The sequence below is a fragment of the Kryptolebias marmoratus genome, linkage group LG7 (genome assembly GCF_001649575.2).
Source record: "Kryptolebias marmoratus isolate JLee-2015 linkage group LG7, ASM164957v2, whole genome shotgun sequence".
Taxonomy (NCBI): domain Eukaryota; kingdom Metazoa; phylum Chordata; class Actinopteri; order Cyprinodontiformes; family Rivulidae; genus Kryptolebias; species Kryptolebias marmoratus.
Window position 1 is genome coordinate 4,603,210 of NC_051436.1, and position 21,463 is coordinate 4,624,672.

Below are 21,463 nucleotides of genomic sequence, written 5' to 3' on the forward strand. Positions count from 1 at the left end.
AGTTCTCAAATAAAGCACCTTTTGAGAATGTCAATGTTTGTTGTTAATTCTTACAAAACTAGGAAGTATTTTTGGTTTATTTATTAAAAGAAATGGTTGTTTATTGATTTTAGTAAAAAAAAAAAAATTGCAACTTTTAGGAAATTGCCCCGCGAAATCAGGCATTTTAGCTGCAACAATCTCAAAAAAAAATCCTGGAGGGATTGAAAGATGGCTGCATTATAGCCATTTTGGTGTTTTCTGAGGTCAGTTTGCTGTTGTGTTGAATTTCCTGGTGCAGATTATCAGTCATCTAATGGCCATCCAAAAATAAAATAAAAAAAACTAAACAACTTGACTTTAAGTCTGTAGCTGAAGACGCTTCCTCGACTCAAAACCTGTTGAAGTTTCGACCTTTAAATGAGACAAGCTAGAGTCATGTGCAGCTTAATGTCCCTCCCCTCCCACCGGAGAGTCATTAGGGTCTTTATTAAAAGACCCCAATGATCTGACATTGTGTAAAGCTTGTTAATGATGCAACAAAAGGCTTTTCATTATGAAGTCTTAGTGGAACATGGCTCTCCTTCACCTCGTGTGTAATGTACAGAAAGCACTTCCTGTAACCGGTGCATGTTTGGTTCTCATTCTCTTCGAACAGATCGATGCCATGAAAAATCGCAACTTTTAGGAAATTGCCTCGCGAAATCAGGCATTTTAGCCGCAACAATCACAAAAAATGCCCGCGAAATCCTGGAGGGATTGATACGAATTACATTTACTCAGGTGGGACTCGTTAGCTAATTATTTGTGAGATAAATGGCTTGTGTGTGAAACCTTTTTTTTAGCTAGCTAAAAGTAGTAAAAGAGAAAGTAAAACCTGAGTGTAGCTCTCCATAACTGGTAAGATAAGCTAATATTTGTATTTTTTTTTTCCACAGAACTGGTCAGGATATCCTTTGAGAAAGGCAGCAATCCACTTTGTCTACAACAGGTAAGATGTTCATTGTTCATAACTTTTTTTCTGATCTATCCCTTTAAGAGTTTTCCTCTCGTTCCCTTTGTTTGATCAATCTTCCTCGCTTGCATCACTCTCGGCTGTAACATGTTTAATCTGTGTAGTTTTCCCCGGCCCACCTGTAGTCCCTCTTCCTCCCACAAATGGACCATAGAGAAGTGCCTATTCTATCACTTTAATACACTGAGAGCTGAGGCACTTTTCCCACAATAGTTTTGGTGTATAGATTATCCACCCTTCGTTGATTTCTGAGCTTTCTGAGAGCCCCGAGGTCTGTCTCGGCTTCCCAGTGTGTGCTGCTTCCACTTCGAGCCTCTTTCTCACGCTCAGCCAATTTTATGTATTCACCCATAGATATAACCACCGCTCTCCTGAGAGGACTCCTTTTTTTTTTTTTTATTCCATTGTCTTTTACTCGCTGTATTTTCATCCCAGACTCTGAGTCTTACTTTTTTCCTTTGCTTCACTCGGTTTGCTGTTAACTCGCCCTTTATCTTTATCAAAATCAGCTTTTTAGAAATCCTCCGTCGTTTAAAATTCTTCACTGGAGCAAAGTGGGGGGGAGGGGAAAAGAAGAGCGGCGTTATTATTTGGAAACGCAAGGGTAAAAGTTAGCTTTGGCGTTTTGGATAAGGGCACGCGGTGACGTGTTTTCAACAAAAACTGTCAGAAAACAAAATGTTGTTTGTAAATTTTACTGTAACTTTGGAGGAAACTGATCCAGTGTTGCTGTTTTAGGTAATTATTCAGCGTTTTTACCTTCATCTTGACGTTCATACATCAAAACTCATGGATGGATGTAATTTCTTCAAGACAAAGTAATATATTTATTTGTAAAATCCGGTATTAGCTCTGCTTTTTTTGAGTTTGTTGCACTTTCCTTTGCTCCAGTCGTGGCGTCCATGCTGCTTTATAAACGGTTTCTTTTTTTATTTTTATTTCTTTGGCTCTCTGATATTCTGGATCTTTTCTCTCTCTTTGCCAAGACACTTAAATATGATTTGAGTCGTGAAAAAATGGAATTTAAACTTTATGTAGGCTTTTAGTTTTGAGATTGAATAGAGAAACGGGTCGGATTCACTTGTGCAGCAGTAATTAATTTCCTGTGCTCCATTCTTTAGTTGTTAAATTAAAGCTAAGAACAGCAGAAGTTAATGTGCAGATGATCAGTGTTGTAGTTTAAAAGCATTAAAGTAACATTGATGGGCCCACACCTGAATCCTGCCCGGATGTCTACATGTTAAATAAACACCGAGGGTCCAGAAATAAAGCAGCCGAACAGAACGGTTCTGTAACCTGCACATGAACCAGAACTTTAGATTAATCCCAGGTGGCGTTGCCTTGTTTCTGGTGACGCCTCAAACTCTGGAGGAAATTATCTTCTTCGTGCTGATTTACAGCAAAAACGAACGGCAGCGGATTTAATTCAGCCCAGGTTTGATGGTTCTGTCCTCCACTCACTTCATATTTCTCTGTAGTTTCCTTTTCTTTAACTCCGAGCCTTACGTGCCCCTCTGAGGGTCATCACCAGTCATATCTCAGGCTCTGACAACAGTTTCGTATTTATCCGGAGCCAAAATCGTGCGTTTGAGCGGATCGGCCCTCGTTTAGTTCGCCTCTGAAACTCAACGTGGGGAAACAAACGAGAAGACGACTTCAGGAATCTAAACTCGCTCCGCAATTAGACGAGATCTGGGACACGTGTTTAAAAATAGAGCTTTTTATTTTATTTTTTTAAAGCAAAATTTTGACAAATGTCTTCAGCTTGGGTCTGAAGTCTGAAAAAGATGCTGCTCTTCAAAACATCACTGGGTGTTTATTTGTGCCACCCCTCGTTTGTTTTTGTGCTGATTTTTTTCCCCTCACATATATATATTTTTATTTGTCTGTTTGAATTCACTTGGCTTTCTGTTGCTGTCACAGAGACAATAAGATCCGTACAGATTCTTCCCTCCCAGATGCTCCTGCTACACTCTGATTCTCATTAGATTAATGGCTGCTGTCAGCGTTTTAACTCTTACTTCTGTTGTTTCTTTTTTCCTTCTGGATGTCGACGGCACGGTTACAGTCCCGTCGGTAGGTTGGATGGAAGCAGCTTCTCCTAATCTGAGCATCCAAACCAACTATTTGTTTGTTTTTTTGGAAGAGAAAGTAATGAGAACGTTGCTTCAGAAGAGAATAAAGCAGATTTTTCTGCTTAGTTTAGGACTCAGACTTTGTTAGCTGCATTTCTCCCTTAAATCCACATGTGAAAATCACATTTTATTCATCTGAAAACATGAAACGACCGTAGAAAAGCGCGTCCCCCGCCGTATCGCGTGGCACAGTTTAAAACAAAAGTTTTGTACAACCTGTTAGCGTTGTACCACCACGCCAACCTACAGCTCAGAATCTGCAGCCGTTTTTGTGTTTGCTACAGTTGATGAGCGGTGGCGGCCATCTTGAATCACGTCAACTCCAAAAGGTTCATCCAGTGATTTAATTTCTAAAAGTGTCTTTAAATCGTGCTCTCTGCTTCAGAGAGGTTTGGGTGAAAAAACCAAGCTGTTGCACGATCTGTTGGCGCTCTTGGATTGTGTTTGAGGGGTACTCTCTGCTACTACCACACTAAATTTAAGCTCAATATCTGATTGAGTTGTAGGCTTTTTTTGTGCTTTGTAAAATCAGTCCAAAAGTTGATCAGTTGTAGACGAACATCCAGAGTCTTTCATTAAAATCTGACCAGTGATTCATGAGATATTTGATAACCACACACACACACACACACACACACACACACACGTCTGTCTCTCTACCTTTGCAGGGACTTTCCATTGACTTCCATACATTTCTACAGCCTAACCCACACGTGTCAAATTCAAGGCCCGCGGGCCAGTTCCGGCCCTCTGTAACATTTCATCCGGCCCTCCAGTCTGGTTCAGATCGAGTCTCTGATTCTTATTTTGCTTAAAAAAACTGAGCCTAATTAGTGAAGTTTTCTCTGACAGTGACTTAGAAGCCAACAATATATAGTTTTAATTTCTGTATGATCAGGTTTTTGTTGATGGCTTTTAAAAAAAAATCTGTTTTAATGTTAAAAAATTCCTTTAAAAGCTGAGTGAGGCATAAGAAATGACAGCTAATGATGAGCTTTTTGAAGTTTGATCTATTTGTCTGTGTTCATTAAAGTCTGTTTGCTCTAAATTCTGTATAATCTGTAACTGGGAAAAGGTCGTTGATATTTCTATATGAATGATTTGACATAATACATCTAAAACCAATTAATTTATGTCATTTTTAATAAATATTGATCGTGATCGGCCCTTGGCTAGGACCAGATTTTTAATTTTGGCCTCCATGGGTTACTGGGTTTGACACCCCCACCCTAACCCTGACCATTACCAGTACATAGCTAACCCTAAACCAAACCTAAACTCAACTCACACCTTAGTCCTAAACCTAACCCCTAACCCAAAAACATCATTTCTCCTCGTGGGGACCAGGCTTTGGTCCCCACAAGGAGCAGTTGGTCCTCACAAGGTAGTATATGTTAGGAAAATTGTCCCCACAATGTAGCAAATACAAGTCCACACACACGCAGAGCTAAAAGATAATCCACTGCCTTTTGCAGCAGGTGATAAAAATGTAGTCATGGTCTACTGCTTTAATGCATTTGTTTACATGTGATTTTTAACAAAATAAGTTCTGAAATCTGAGTTTTGTTACATCCTCTCACTAAACCAGGACTCTGTGCATTTAGATTTGTACACTTGGCCAAATCAGGTCCAATCAGGCTACAAATCAAAGCTTGAATGTGTCTATTGTGTAAAAAAAAAAAAAAAATCTTTTGTTTTGAATCACCTGTTGCAGCTTCCATGTTTGCATGAAGAGAACAGCCAACGTTTTGAGTAAATAACAGCTGTGACGATCATTTCACTTTTATCTTCAGTCTTTAACTCTATTCTCTTCAACCTTTTTAATCCATAATTCTTCTCACATTCCCTCCAGGTGTTTCACACTTTGTGCACAGAAGTCAACAGGCATCTGCTTCCTGCCAGATGTTTGAGTATTTTTGGGGGGGTGGACCAGGTGGTAGAAAAAGCTGTAAATGTTAAAGCAGCCACTCGGGGTGACTGTAAATAACCTCCTCACGCAACACGACATTGAAATAAATGTCACGGCCCTTTTTAGACCGAACCGAACAGAGGCACAGCTGAGCTCGGACCTCAGCGAGAGGAAAATGCAGCTTTTTAGACCTCAAAAAAGCTGATAAATGCAGCTTTTTGCAGCACTTGAGTGAGTTAGCCCAAAGATCTTTGCTGTCTGATAAACTTAAGAGCATAGAAAGTTTAATTAAATCATTCTGAAACAGAGAATTGGTCAAGAACAGTTAAAAATGCCACAATAAAAGCATCTATACAAGTAAAAGCTTACAGTGAAGGCTCTTATTTGATGCATTTCATATGGCTTTACTTGTATGATTTACTTATTTGATGTATTTTTTTTCAGTGATTAGTTACAAAAACGTAAAAATTGTCGTCGCTGGGGGGAAAAAAGATTTATTTATGCAGCCTACAAAAGCTTTAAAGATGTTTTTATGACTTAATTTGTGAAAAACATGAAAACTGAGTTTTATTTCCCGACTCTTTTTATTGCAAAACAGAGAAAGCCCATTATTCCTTTTAAATGTTGCTTTTGTGGCTTACAGATTATTTTTTATTTTTTTTACTTTTTTAAAAGAATCATTTTATGTTGTATTGTTTAAACTTTTTGAAAACTAAATGTTTAAGGCTAACTTTGGCAAAGTTCCTTAATTAACTAGTAACTGGTGTTAAATTTAAAAAAAGGGGGGAATTTGTAAATTTATTGTCAAACCACAAAAGCAAAGTTTTGGGATTTAAAATTTTGTTTTTGTTTTTTCTCCCCCCCATTTTGTTAAGTTATAAAAAAAAACTAGTAAGTTATGGATTTAACCCAGGAGCAAGACAAAAGTGAATGTTTTAGCCAGTGTTATTAATGTTTTATGGGAAAAAGACGCTACATTAGAGACTTCCTCAGTTTCAAACGAGTCAAATCTTCCATGTCTGTGTATTCACTCATAATCTTTATTAATTAAATCAACTGTCATTGCTTGAGGCTCTATAGAGTTTTTGTCTGTGACCAACCACAATTAACCAACAAAACTGGCTGCAATCATTATAAAAATTGGGGAAATATTAAAATAAATTCACATACAACAATAAATACGAAGTGATCCTGCTCTCAGGTGAACAATTAGGTATTTTAAGATGCACAAAAGAGCTTTAATGTTTTACTTCTTTATTCACATCTGTATTACATCGTCTTTTTCGAGTCATCCTCCTCCATCTAACCCTGTCCTCACTCCAGCTCCCTCCATGTCCTCTCTAACTGCATCCATACATCTCCTCTTTGTCTTTAACCGGCACACGAGGTGCTCTTGTTTGTGCTCCCTCGTGGCTTGTTTATCTACATCATTATATTTGCATCAGATCAAAACCTTCAACACATCCTAATCCCTCCAAGTTTACTGCCTGCTTCTGTTTGGGCGGAGTATTATTCCCTGCAGCTTATCTCACTAAACAAGTCAGACCTGTAAAGCAGCAGGTTGGACGGAAGAACGTGTTTTGATATCAGAATACTTTAAAAGCTGCTTTTTGTTATTGATTAAAGCCTAAAAATTAGATCAGAAACTGCTTATTTTTTCAGGGTCCTGTGGATAAGGTCTGTTATCTCACTAGTGACTGGTTGGAGACAATACATTTTGAGGAAAAAATGCAAATTTTCAGTCAATATCTCACTGAGTTGGTGTTTTAAGTTTATGGTGAAAAAATTTCCACTTATGTGCAACATTTCTGCAAATGACATTCAGATATTTTGTTGTTGTTGTTGCAGTTTTGTCTCAATTCGATCCTGATTTCTTTTTTTTTGTTTCCAATTAGTCCCAATTTAATTTCATAAAATCACTAAACCGTCCCAAAGTTTTACGTTTCTCGCTCTTCCTGACTCTCAGAAATTAATTGAAGAGTTCATTACTGGTTTCAGACGCCCACGACTGTGATTCATATTGAGTGAAGTTGTCAAGCAAATCGTTTGAACATGTTCGAAACTCCTGCGACACAAAAGCAGAAACTGAGACGTTTGAATGATGCAGGTTTCTGTCTGGCTGGTACTCAGCGGTTTATCCGTATTCTTGCAGAAGTCACTTATATTCGATTGTAGATTTCTGATTTGGACGATCCATATTGGATTGATCCTAACCAACACTGTTTTATCCATGGTTTCACTGCCATCCCCCGTCTTATTCAAATGTTTCAGTACATGAAAACAAGGAAAATGGCTGAAGTGAACCCTCATGAAAAATAATAATGAAAGAAAAGCTCTCGCCTTACAAAGAGAGCAGGGCTGCAGGGACATCAGGGACTCTGTGTCGTCTGAGACCCCTTTAATCTCCACACACTCATCCGAGCATTAAACTTCCATGCAGAGAGTGAAAGGGCATGTCAGCGTATGAGTGCCTACGAGTGCCTCGGTGCACGTTAGCCGGCACCGATCGAGCCGGCCATGCGTGCTCCGAAGGTTCAGAGCCCCGGAACAAACTCCTGTCTGAGGTTAAGTGGATGCACAACTACCGCAAATGTTACACCTGAGTGACGCAGGCGGAGACCTCAGCTCGGCTTTGTTTTATGGCAGAACTGGGCAACTTTTTTTCTTTGATCCTCAGGGCTGACGTCAATTAAAGAAGTCCAAAGGCTGCACGTAATATATGTCACAAATGTCATCAAAAATCAGAATGCAGTGTCGAAAGTTCGCTGTGTTTTGCTTGAAACTAATTTGTTGTGTATATGTAGGTCAGTTAAAAACAAAAAAGGGAGTGTGGAGTTCAAGCTTTAAAAGCTTGAACTTTAACAGCTTGAACTCCACTCTCTTTGCTTTTTGAGTCAAAACCTCCTCAGGTGAGAAGCACAACATCTTCAGCTACCGAACAGAAGTCCAGTTTTTGTTTTTTAACCCCGTTTTTGGATTTACCGTGTCCCGGATGACTGAGAATCTACACCAGCATCTTTTTTACATGAAGCTGCATTCAATGATAGTCACCCATCAGGAAAAGAACTGTGTGCAGGCGTGAGTAATAGGATTATCAGGCGGAGGTAACCTGATGATTTGGGTCTGTTTTAGGATCCCATTGATTCAGTGGATCCTGAGCCTCTGCCTGGTTTTCCTTGGGATTTATATTCAGTAGCTTTCAGATTTATTTTCAGCTGTATTTAAGTCAAATGAAAAGTGATTTGAAACCAAAATCGACCAAAGGAAAGTCATAGAAGGTGCTTGCATTTTGAGAAAGTCGCACTAATTTAAAATTAATAATTAGAGATAGTAAAAACCCCAACTAGGATATTTTCTGTGAGTGTATCGAGAGCCAAACACAGGAAGAAGGCAGTAAACGGCAAATACAGACAGTGTTGGGGTGAAATGGTTCAGTTTGTTGTGATTAATTGTGAAAATCGACCCAAAACTCCAACATCTGAGTCGTTCTTCAGCTTCCTGAAGGACAAGAAGGTTGGATGGATGTGGTTAGTTCAGCTCCTGGTGAAACCTGAAGTCTGGAGACTGACAGCAGTTAACGTTCTGAAGAGGACCGCCTGAAATATAAACCTTCAATAGAAGAACCACTTCCTGTCGGACCGGCACTGGCCGCCTCCCGCTGTCCGGCTGGGAAACTCCTCGCAGACTGTGTGACATCACTCCAGACCAACAAAAACAGGTTTTCAAACTGGTCCTCTTGCTTCTTCTGCTTCCATTTCCCCTGATAAACATGGCGACAGTGACTTCCTCAGCGGTCTGCCACTGTTGGCCCCGCCTTCTTCATCATCACCAATCGAGGTGGTAGCTCCGCCCACACAATCAGCCCACAGAAACTCTAAAAACAAGTCATTAACGTTTGAAATCAGAGAAATGGACCACTGGAGGGTTTTATGACGGCGTTTAACTAAAAGAAAATCACGAGAACTCGTTATTTTGATATTTTATTTCATTTCACCTTTAACTCACGGAGAGTACAGCTGAAGATCTCAAATGTTTTGTCATACCTCCTAATAAAAAAATTGAATCTGGATTATTCCTTGAAGCTGGTAGAAATTCATTTCTAGGGTCCTTTTTTTTGTTAAGAATAGAAAAACAAAACCGTGTGCGAGGCAGTGTTTGTCTGTGCTCGAGTTCAATAAACAACGAGGACAACTTGATTAAGTCTCGTTTACTGTGACGACGTGGGCCTAATGAGCAATATTGGTTTCAGTGTGCTGAATAAAAACAATGGCCTAATAAAACTGAAACCAAGTGTTATGTACAAGGAAAGCTCACTTGATAAACATAATGAGTTATCCGTTAAGCATATCACATTAGGCGTTCTTCATCTCGGTTGTCACCTTGGGAATACAAGTTTTCTAACAATGCCCATACAGAAAATAAATGTAATTCTTTGAGATTATAAAGCTTTGAAGAAGAGATGATGGAGGTTTCTGACCTTTCTGCTGCAGGAGAATAAATATAGCAGAGTTCACTCTCTCCTTAACTCTCTCTGCAACATATTTCCAAGTCTTCCTCATGCGAGTTCACATTCTTGGCATCGTTTTTTTCCCCCCTCCATCTCTTCTTTTCTAATTATCTCCCTCCGAGTCAGTCCTCCTCTCCGACCCTTTGGTGTCTTTCTGTGCCTGTCATCATTCTGTCATCTGCATTTATGGCCCGGTGTTGGACAGAGGAGTGCAGCAGTGGGGAGGCCGATTGGCTGCGGTCCAGGACGTGATGCATCGGCTGTTCGGGCGGGCGGGGGGGGAATCTGGTGTCCGACCCCACAGAGGTCGTAAAACTGAAAGATGGATGCAGTGCTGATATTTTAACTCGGCACGCAGTTATGACCAGGGGGGAGAATCTGTTGGCGTGTTCACGTCAAGGCGAGCATGTGTCCCAAAGCAAGTATGTTAATATGTTTGTCTTTTCCCCTGCACCTATTTAACGGTTCAACAGGGAGCAACAGGAGATAGCTCCTTGGATATAAACCTTATTGGAGATGACAGAAACATAAACGCGTGCCGAAACTTGCCGTAGGGCTTCCTTACCACGGGTTTAAGTTGGCCTGTAGGTCCAGAAATGATTATAAAAGCTTTGGAATGAGTTGCCAAGGCTGAGGAGGCCTAATGAAACACTGAACTCATTGGCAGGGATTGCCACTTTGCTTCTCTCCAAGGATTTAAGATTCATCCGACATCCACCCAACGTCAAGATCTGAGGAGCCCGGAGTCCAAGGCTTGGCGTTGTATCTTTGTGCTTCTAAATACGCAAACAGAAAGCATGAAAGAATCTGCAGAAGAGATCTAAACTCCTGACCGAGAAAATTCCTTTCAGGGGCTTAGTCGGCACACTTGGCCTGATCCCCCATGAAAGCCATAAAAACCAGGAGATTGGTGCATTGGGTCTAGAACGCTGAGCAAGAGTTAAATTGCTGTCCTTAGGAATTACGCCCAGAGGAAAGTAAAGGGTAAGATGGACACCCAGTGGAGACGGAGTCGAAGAGAAGAAATCTCTTCGACTCCGAAAAGGCCGAAAAGGAAGAAATCATGTGAAAAGGAAACATGTTGGATATTTTGATGGTGACTGGCTCAGAACTGTCTACAGTAAACCAAACCAGAGAGTGGGACACAGGATATGAGACACTCTTGGTATAATATCCAAATATAATTAACTCCCTTCTGAACTTGAAAAAGATACAAGGGGGAAATGAGGGAAGGGAGTGGATTTCAGGTTTTATTATGACTCCGTATTTTGATGAGAAAAGGGAGAGAAGTTGTGTCAAACTAAGTAAAATTTATTGTGCTTCCCAGTGTCCTCGCCTGGCTTTGATCCCTACAGCAGTTTACACACTTTTACAATAAGACACTTTGTTGGGCTCATTCTAATGTTTGGTCAGTGGCCTTTGGGTCTTCAATTTGGCCAAAATGGCAGCTTTCCATCTCAGTCATTACTACCAAGGGGGGAGCAGAGAGCTGTTCAGGTGTTAAGTTTAGAGTTGAGCTTGTATCTGTGAAGGTTTTCTGGTTTGTAACGTGGCGCTGTGACTGTTGCTTGCAGTCCTTTGATGTAAAATGGCTCAGAAGCAAGTGGCTGCTCTTCTGCTAACGCCCACTAGGAGTGGTTCTGTGTTTAATGGCCTCTGTTACAGCAGTTGAAGGAAAGTGGAGAGCCCGGTATCTTTTTGTTTGGCAGGAACTGCTGGGTTTAGCTTTTCCACCTTGCTTGCTTTTCTCACCATTCATAAATGGAAAGTTGTGCCTTATACTTTCTATTCCAGTGGTGCCCAGTCCTGGTCCTGGAGGACCTCTACCCTGCATGTTTTAGATGTTTCTCGGGTCTTCAGCATGTCTTAATGTTCTGCAGAAGCCTGTTAACGACTTATTTGTTAAAATCGGGTGTGTCAAAGTGGAGAAACATCTAAAACATGCAGGATAGTGGCCCTCCAAGACCACGACTGGACACCACTGGTTCATTAAGTTTACTGTGGAAAGACTGTCAAACTCTCAAAGACAGCCCATCCCACCTCTGACACCAATGTGGCAAGCCAACCTCAAAGAATGAAAATATAAATCCTATTCTTAATAGTGCTCCTGCTCTATATAATTATAGCCTATTTTGACTCAAATTGTCCTTCCCCTGCAGTTCTTGCAGCCATTTACACCCAAAATACCACGGTCCATGTTCAAGTGGCATTAAAGATTGAGTTTTACCCTCCATCTCCAAGGATCCTTTAAGAATTGTTGGCAGAACAATGTATGAGACGGATATGAGCAAAAGAACTGTGAATTTTCCTCACATGGAGCAGTAGGATTTTGTTGAAAAATGTGAGAAAACCCAGCCCTCTTTGGAGCTCTAACAGTAGAAACATCATTTCAGGTTTAAACGGGTCACAAAGTTGGAGTTGGGTTTTTGCAAAGTTTGCGTTTCTCTGTTTTTACACTTCTTATAGTTTATGCATCAAAAAGAAGACATTTAGTAGTTTCACCCATTGTGTCTCCCACTGTTGTTGGACTTCTGGGTTTTTATTAAATCCCCTCCACTGTGCATCCAAACTCTCATTGACTTCCATTGCACCGGAGCTCAGAATTTACTCTTCAAGTGGAAAAGTCTTTTTAAAAGGTCATAAAACCCACATAAACCCCTGTAGAAATGGATGAACTTGCGTGTGACGACCAGATGTTTTGGCCACCGATTGTTTGCATTTCCTCCGGTTTGGTTTATAGTTTTTGCGCAGCGACTGTTTTTGTCTGAGGCTTGGTTTCTAGTCTGCATTCCTGTCTGCGTGTCTTATTAGGAGTGCTGTCAGGGAATGAGGCACGTGTATACAGTTATCATGGAAACCCAAATGAGATTAAATTAAGACTAAATGGTTATTTAACTTTGAGCAGTAGCTGCATTTCCACCTTTTTATCCATTTATTGTAATTTTATTTTTGGCCGCAGATTTTATGACTTTCTCTTTCTGTGTTACCGGGATCAAGTTGATTTCTAAATCAGCAGTTTGTGATCCAATTTCATTATGTTCCCGTTTATTGAAGAATCCTAGACAATCCCACATACCAAGTGTGTAACACTAAAAAAAACGAGGCCGGGTTTTATGCACAAATCTGTCATCAAGCCAAAACTATAGAGCTCTAAATTATTATAAACCCCGTTTTTTATTGATTCTGGAACAGCTAAACATACTCAGTTTCCAAGTAATACTGCGCTGCTTTATTACTTTTGACACATGCCCTTGAATTTGAGGGAAAGGTAAACAAAATGCCGAATGAGTCTCATTCGACTCATAACATTTCAAAATTTCACGGTTTAATATTACATCTGAGGAGATTAAGAGATGCCAAAACAAAAGCTTTTCCAAAGAAAATGTTTAAGTCCAGGAAAACATGCACCTTTTATTCTGAGTCTTTCAGACAAACACACAAAGCCCATCTGAAACCTGCTTAGTGTTGTGTTTCGAAAGGCAGGCATGAAGTTAATCATGCTGACATATTATCTGCACACAGCTGCTGCACAGGGAAAGTTTCTCGTAGGAAATGCAAAATAAAGATATGCAATAAAAAGCTCGTGGGGAGATGTGTATTTTATCTTGCTCTGACATTTACTTCAGACGGAGAGAGGTTTTTCTAATTTTATTGCTTTTCGGAGGCATATATGTACAGAAATACACAGGTATGGATGTCATACCATCCTCCCCGTCTTTTCTTTCCAAAGTCTGAGTCACATTGAGCGTCTGGCGCAGACGGGGGTGACACCTTGCATGCAGCGCGACTGGAGGACGGCCATTTGTCAAACGGTTCAGAAAGCAATGCGCACGCAGCGCCGGGATTCAAACGCAAACGTTATGTCGGCGCGAACACAGACAACCTCCCGCGCTTGATAAATTAAGACAGTGCTGCGGATCAGAGAGGGCGTTCTGCTGCGAGCTTCTGTGCAGAACAAATCGGGACGGACGGGCGAGTCATGTCGCACGCGTGTTGTTTGACTTTAACCTGCATTAAAAAGACAAGCCAGCTCAGATCACAACAGATTAACTCCGCTTCTCCTTCAGCCATCTGGACAGGCTAGTCTTGATAAAACAATATCAGCTCGGAGAGGAAATTGATGATGTCGTCAGAAATGCGGCCTTGACTTTTTGTTTTTCTTGTGCAGAGGAAAAAAGAGAGAGAAGTGGGACTCGGAACATTAATATTAACCTCGGCAGCGGTGTTGGTGTCTGCCTGTCTGCGGCGGCCGCTTCAGTTCTCCCCAACATGCCGGGAGCTGGTTCAGTGCTTTAACACCAACTCAGGCTCCACCGTGACCCTTTCAGCACATCAGCGCTGAAAACATATTTTTAGGTTTTGTTCAAGAGCTTTTCCTCGGGGATTTACATTTTTCACGAGTGAGTAACGCTGTGCAAATCGAAGCTCTTAGGGTTGGATCTGTGATGGCTGCAGACCTGGAGCACAAAGGTGGGGGGGGGGGGTAAAAAAAAATAAATAAAAATGGAGCATCAACCTCCTAATCCTTGTTTGCTGTTTTCATTATCAAACTGTGACATTTCTGCTGAGGATTTGTAACCTAAATATAACACACAAATTAGGTGATCAGCAGCATTTTTACTAAATTTAATGAGAAATTTTAACATGTAGGACTTAAAAACCTTTAAACGAAATAAATAAAGCATTAAAGAAAAGAAACTGACACAACAGGAAAACTTAAAACATCTAAAGATAAAAACTCTTGTTTTTTTTAAACGTACAGCTGATGTGTTGTATTTGTAACTTTACAACCAGTTAAAGAAAAAAAAACAGGGAAGATTTGGATTTTTTTACTCTAAATTGTTTTCATAGATCTAATGAACTACTCTGCGTGTCCTAAACCTAATAAAAAAGATAAGAAACTAAACAAACGTTGATAAAAACCAAGGCATTTTAATAGTTATACTACATTTCTAAACCTGAAAACCGGAACAAACAGCCATTCAGTTCCTAAACCTAACCAAAGAAAACAGAAAGTTGGGATAAAGATCAGAAAGTTCTCAGTCCTAACAAACAGTTTATTCCTAAAACTAACCAAAGAGAACAAACTGGATGTAAACTCTGCTGAAAACCGTTTCTGCACTGAAGTTAAAACTCTTGGGTTTGAACAGACAACTGTTTTCATCTCCAAACATCACAAGAACGTATTCCTCTTTGCTGTTACGGGATGCAAATCAATAAAGTTTTTACAGTTTTGTATTTAAATATTGTATTTAAGACTTTATTAAAAACTCTGCTTTCCTGCTGTTTTAATTGTTCATAATATCCTGAAACTATCAGTGAACAATAAGAGAAAATATTCATTTAATTCAATATTAAAGACCAGATTCTGTAGATTCTTTTGTAATAAGTTTGAAAAGTTTTCCTTTCTTATTCTTTATCAGCCCTCATCGCCTAAACGTTTAATTTATAAAAGGTTGAAGTTGCTGTAGTTGTTTCTCCTATCTCTGCCGTTGACGGTAAATATTCATACAACGTTTGTTTGTTCTTCTAGCTTGTGTCACGTGACAGAAAAAGGCCATTAGGAACCTCCTGTTTCCTTTAAACTGCAGCTGATAATGAATTTAGGTCCAATCCTGGCTGTTTGAATCAGATCTGAATAAATGTATGGAAACCCCTCACAACTGAACCGTAGTTAAAGAATAAAGTGAAAGCAGCTGGATCCAGGCAATCTAATCTGCAGTCTGTTCTCTTCCATCCTGAAGTTTTCCACTCGGTGACCTCTCTGACCTCTGAAGCTCCTCTTTATTCAGCTCCAGTCCCCCTCCATGTTTAAACCTCCCGTACTTTCACACTCTTTCTTCCCTGCTCGTATGACTTCGCTGTGTTTGACAGACCACCACGGCTTTCAGCTCTCACTCCTCTGACTTTAAAGGGGAAATTAAATAAAATATAAAAATAACGAGTTTTCATGATTTTCTTTTAGTTCAACGCCATCATAAAACCATCCAGTGGTCCATTTCTGTGATTTCAAACGTTAAGGACTTGTTTTTAGAGTTTCAGTGGGCTGATTGTGTGGGCGGAGTTACCACCTCGGTTGGTGGCGTAGAAGGAGGCGGGGCCAGCTGTGGCAGACCGCTGCAGGACGCTGAGGAGGTCACTGTCGCCGTGTTTATCAGGGGAAATGGAAGCAGAAGAAGCAAGAGGACAGCTTTGAAAACATGTTTTTGTTGGTCTGGAGTGATGCTGTCAGGAACTCCCAAACTTCACAGTGATGTCACTCAGTCTGCGAGGAGTTTCCCATCCGGACAGCGGGAGGCGGCCGGTGCCGGTCCGACAGGAAGTGGTTCTTCTGTCGAAGGTTTGTATTTCAGGTGGTCCTCTTCAGAACGTTAACTGCTGTGCGGGTTTCACCAGGAAGTAAACTAACCACATCCATCCAACCTTCAGGAAGCTGAAGAACGACTCAGCTGTTGGAGTTTTGGGTCGATTTTCACAATTAATTACAACAAACTGAACCATTTCACCCCAACACTGTCTGTATTTGTTTGCTTCCCTGTTTGGTTCTCGATACGTCACCCTCCTGATTGATCACAGAAAATGCTGAAGAAACTTCAATCACTTTTTCGATCTTTTATTAATTTTAAATTAGTGTAATTTTTTTTAATGCGAGACTCTGAAAACAAGCACCTAATGACTTTCTTTTGATTTACTTTAGCTTCCAAACACTTTTCATTTCACCTTTTAATAACCACTGATAGAAAATGGCCGAGTTGGGAACAAAAGGTTGCCCCAGTTTCCATCTTCTGAAGGATCAATGTGAGATGATCAACCTTTTTCTTTCTTTTAATTCAGCCTCGTTAATTATAAACTCTGCTCAATTACAGAATTAGTCGTCAGTCTTCACAGAACAACCAAGCGAATTAAATTAATAACGTTCATTTTCTTTTTGCCAACCATTTTGTGACCCTTTTTTACCCTCCAATGCCTAAAACCAAATGAGGGACTGAGACCAGAGCCCCTGAAGACCAGAGCAGGAAGTAAACATTGCTCTATCAACCTTTATTTTTCAGTTAGTGAATACATGCAGATAATACAAGCTGGAGTTAATTAAATTGCTTCCAACCATCACATTTTAATCCCTGTTTTTTCATATTTTTTAGGACAACTGTATGTGAATATTTGTTAAAAAGGATTGGAGGCGCTCAAAGCACGTGTTGCAGATGACGTTTGACTAAACTTAATCAGTATCTGTTAAATGAACTGATTTGTAGCCATTTTTGTGTTGGCTAAGGTTGATAAGCTGTGGTGGCCGTCTTGCATTTGAAGAAATAATGAGAACTGGCTGGAGCGGAGATTCTGCTGAGGTCACAAAGACGCTGAAGTCCAGGCGTCCAGTCCTGGTAAGCCTGCTGGACCTGTCCGAGCCAGATGGATCCGTATGCAAACAGCTGCAGGGTCGACCTCGGTGAGCACACAGAGGAGCCTGTCTCAGCACTTTGGGTTCACGTCCAAGTCGATACGAACTCGTCAATTAAATGAATCTTTCTTCCATTGCATAAATGAATTTTGCAGTTGTTTGCTTCTTGTTGCAGTGAGCGCTGCTGTTGATTCTTCAGAAGTTTGAAGCCAAAAACACAATCTGTTTTTATTTTAATTATCTCCCGCTGCCAAAGGTCAGAGGGAGATAAGTTTGTCGTTTTAACGAAATATGTCCTGAACCACTGGATGGATTTTAATCAAACTCCCAAAAAGTAATCATTTGACATCTGCAGCTGATGAATTCTTGGGATCAGTTGCATTCAAGATGGCCGCAACAGCTTAGTAAGCTTAGAAAACATAAAAAAAAGACTTGAACTCAGTTTGTTTTATGGATTTTGAGCTAAATTTGGTGCGGTAGGGTTATCTGATAGCATATGTTTATAAAACTGTCATTAACTACTGGAGGGAACCTTGTCTGTCAGCAAAATATCACATGAACCTCTGGATGGATTTTAATGAAACTCTTAAAGTAACCATTAGGTTAAATATTAGAGCTGATTAACTTCTGAGTCGACCCAAACTAAGATGGCTATCTTAGCTATTTAACCTTAGCTGACGCATAAATGGCTGTAACTCAGTTAATTTTACAAATATTGGGTAAAGGTTTGGTGTGGTAGTAGCTGAGAGTCATCCTCAACATATAATCTGAGAGCTAGCACATATCATGAGATCATACAGGAATTATATTAAAAGTTTGACTAAAACAGCTCGGGTAGAACTCAGTTTAAAGCTTCGGTTTGAGAGTCGGTGAGTGATATGGATACCTACAAGGAACGCTTGGCCTTTATTTCAATGATTAATTCAACAATTTGCTTTTTATGTGTCTTAACGTTCAGTAAATCTGAACCAGCAGGTGATTAATCGATGCAGTGGACCCCACCACGTACGTGCAAAAGATTAAATGCAACATGGAGGCTTAAAAGTCGTTCACAAATGGATTATTTTAAGGAACACAGGAGCTGCAGTCGTCATAAAACAGGCTTAAAACATGAAGTTTTCGTATATCGAGTGTTAAGTGAACACCTCAGATTTCAGGACAAGGAGATAAGAGATCAAGTTAATTTAAATCTATTTCTAGTTTTTCAGAAACTGGAGTTTGGAGAGTTGAAACACAAGCAAAGGAAGAAGACATATTTAAAAGCAGATTCAGACCACTTTCATTAAAAATGTAAAATACAGCCTTGGCTTTGAGGGAGGTGGCACTCTGAGTGCTCTGATGGGAGGTGTAACTTCCTCACATTATAGACCTGAAGACGAGCTTTTTGGGTCAATCCTGCTTCCCAACTTAAACCCAAACACTTTCACTAAATCCAGTTTCCTGGTGTCACTTCTCTGCCTGTTCATTGGATCTTATATCAGAATCAAAAAGGTGGTTAAAATATGTGATAGCCTCTTTAGGAATTAAATATTCTTTCTTTGTCTTTTATATTGCTATGAAACAACTAAGGTGATCAGTTTTCTTCAGTATTTACCTAATTAGGGAAGGACCAAATTAATTTAATTTGAAAATTAGTTCATTAAAGTTCAGTAAAAGTGGTAAAGGATGTTTCAAATACCACCTGACGGCTCTGGCTTTTGCTTAAAACGGCAATAATCCAAAAAAAGATTTAAACAAAGTGGAGTTTTTATCGCCCACCACTAAAGGCAAAGCAGAAATAACATTTTCCCCCTCATCTGGATGAGTGTTTGTATGTCTAATATTAGCATATTAGCTCATGAAAGAGTGGGTGAATTTTAATAAAACTCAAATTTACGATTAGTGTAGGATCGTAGTTTCCTGTTTTCCTTCTTTTGTACTTAAATCGTGAAACAAAGGAGAGGAGATGAGACGGCTTGTTGCAACGCCAACAGTAAAACAACCGCGTCGCTCTGCCGTAGCTCCTTTATTTACGGACGTTTTTCTTAATTTCCATTCAGCCTGAACATCACTTCCGGTGTAGCTACGGAAGCCTAAAAGGTTTGCAAAGTAACTCAAATCAAATTCTGAGAAATAAATAAAACGTAAAATATGCTTCAAACTTAGAACAATAAATTCAAATTGTATTTTACTATAAATAAAGCTTACAATTAGAAATACCTTTATGACTCTTAACCCCACAGCCAATTAACCTTAACCAATACAATCAGGGCTTTAACTCGGGTAATTTTACAGATATAGAGCTAAAATCTGGTGCTAAAAAACAGATCATTTTTGTCGTTTCTCAACAAAACATGAAAAGGCAGCGGGCCTTTAACGTTTTTCACTCTGCAGATGTAGCAGAACGATGAAGCTGAAGTCCGGCGCGGACGCCGTCGTCTCAAAGCCGCGCTGCAGCTGAGAGCTCAGCTCAGCTTCAGGCAGCAAAGCCTCACATGAACGCGAGCCACCATCCGGACCCTGGCAGCGTTCGGCTGGAGCCCCCCCGAGCTCTCGCAGGCTCTGCACGGGGATTTGGCCAAAAACTCGGGACTCGGATTCTTCTGATCCATCAGATTTAAATACTGGACAGAAGTAAAAATCCCTGTGCTGTGAAACTCTGAAAGAAACAGATACAGTAAACGCCACTCAGTGGGTCATTTTTTATCTCCACGGCACATTTTTTTTCTTTTAGTTTGAGAAGAAAGTATTTCGTGTTGTTCTAATTAACGTCCCTGTCATACCGACTGTGCGGGGAAGAAAGCTGCTCATTTGTCTACGGAGGGGTGACGTGACCGTAAACATATTTCACTTTCAGAATGATCAGGAAGCAAACTGCTCAGTATCTGTAGGAGCAACACGTCTGATGAATGAATTGATGGCCGCTTCCTGAAACTTACCTGCTATCAGTGTTAGAAACTGACAGGTTAGTGCAGGGGTGGGCAATCCTGGTCCTCGAGGGCCACCATCCTGCAGGTTTTACTTGTTCCTCTGCTCCAACACACCTGATTTGAATCGGTGTCATTAACAGGCTTCTGCAGAACATGAAGAGGTGATTTAACCACTGAATCAGGTGTTTTGGAGCAGGGAAACAAGGAAAACCTGCAGGATGGTGGCCCTCGAGGACCAGGATTGCCCATCATTCAGAGTAAATTCAAGTTAGGAGCTAAGCTAACGAGATAATTTTAGAAACAACAACAACAAAAAGAGTTTCCACGTAGAGAAGGCTTTATTTTTCAGCATACTGTATGGGTACGTTAAATTGTCAAGGATAGGACACAATCAGTCAAGCCTAAAATCTTCAAAATTGATTTATTTTTTTTGTCTTTTTTGTTCAAGTGCACAAAAATGGCATTAAGTGATTTATAAAGAAACAAAGAATCTGAAAGGCTTTCATTCCTAACCACCCAGGCTTGGATTTTGTGCGTATTTGTGCGCTGGCATCGCTTCTCACAGAGAAATGTTGAAATCTCCTCTGAAGCTCCGGCTTCCCAGTGTGGGTGCATGTCGGCGCCGTGCGCTCGCGGGCTTGTTTGTTCGTCCATCTGCGCCGTCCCTTTCGGCTCGGCTGGGCGTCTGTCTGCGTGTGTGACAACGATGCGAGGCCACCGGCCTTGACTGGCCCGGTGGGCGGTCACGTCCCAGCGTGGCGGAGCAGCAGGCCGCGGCGGCGTCTTCCGCCCGGAGCCGCGCCACTCCCTTCTCCCCTCGGTTCTCATCCAACTGTCAAGTGGATTAACAGAGAACAGTAGAATTAACGAGCATTACGCATATGGTGGAACACTCGCGGATTAGTTCTCTGATCTGTTTTACAAGATGCGCCTAAATTTGAAACAACTTCCTTTCAGTAAAACCGGGCTAAATGAAATATTGCCGTTTTCGTTGCATTTATCTCACTGACTTCCTTGGAAAAGTGCTACAATCACTGAAAACCAGCACCTTTTCTGTCACTGATCCATACGAGGACTAATCAGAACAAAGGCTGCTTGATGTAACAGAACGATCGTCGTTTCAACATTGTGTGCAATATCAATATCACAAAAAGACTGGTTGGACTGCAGCAAACCATGAGCTATTATCCTCCAAGGACTGCGGCGTCACGTTCTGCATACCAAACAATATAATTACCCAATCAGAAGCACCTTCACTGCCCTTGATGCCCACAGATGATTCAGACTATCGTGTCAAAGATCCTACAACGCATTGTGATGACTGAACAAAAGAGAGAATTTAAGAAAAAAAATACGGATATATTTCAATAGATATTGTTACTGTACTGTATGATGACCCCACTCTGATGTTAAAAAAAAAACAAACATCAGCCTGATTGGAGACGGTCTTTGTAGGTTCCTGGTCAGCTTTTTGGGCTCCTCGTTGCGCCTGATGGGTCCACAGTGAAGCAGGATTAGGAACGCTGGCCTCACGTCTGTCCTGCAAATAACCTACGGTATTTTCCGCACTATAGGGCGCACTGTCAATGAACGGTCCATTTACGAACTTT

The 21,463-nt window shown here is 40.6% G+C and overlaps 1 long non-coding RNA gene across 2 annotated transcripts in view; it reads left to right on the forward strand.

Annotated features, from left to right (window-relative positions):
• LOC112450936 overlaps positions 1-17,067 on the forward strand; it is a 51,385-nt gene extending 34,318 nt beyond the window's left edge. For both annotated transcript variants that reach the window (XR_003039664.2, XR_003039663.2), the window contains exons 5-6: positions 918-970; positions 16,819-17,067. This is a non-coding gene — a long non-coding RNA (uncharacterized LOC112450936). The remainder of the gene's footprint in view (positions 1-917; positions 971-16,818) is intronic.
• The last annotated feature ends 4,396 nt before the right edge of the window (positions 17,068-21,463 follow it).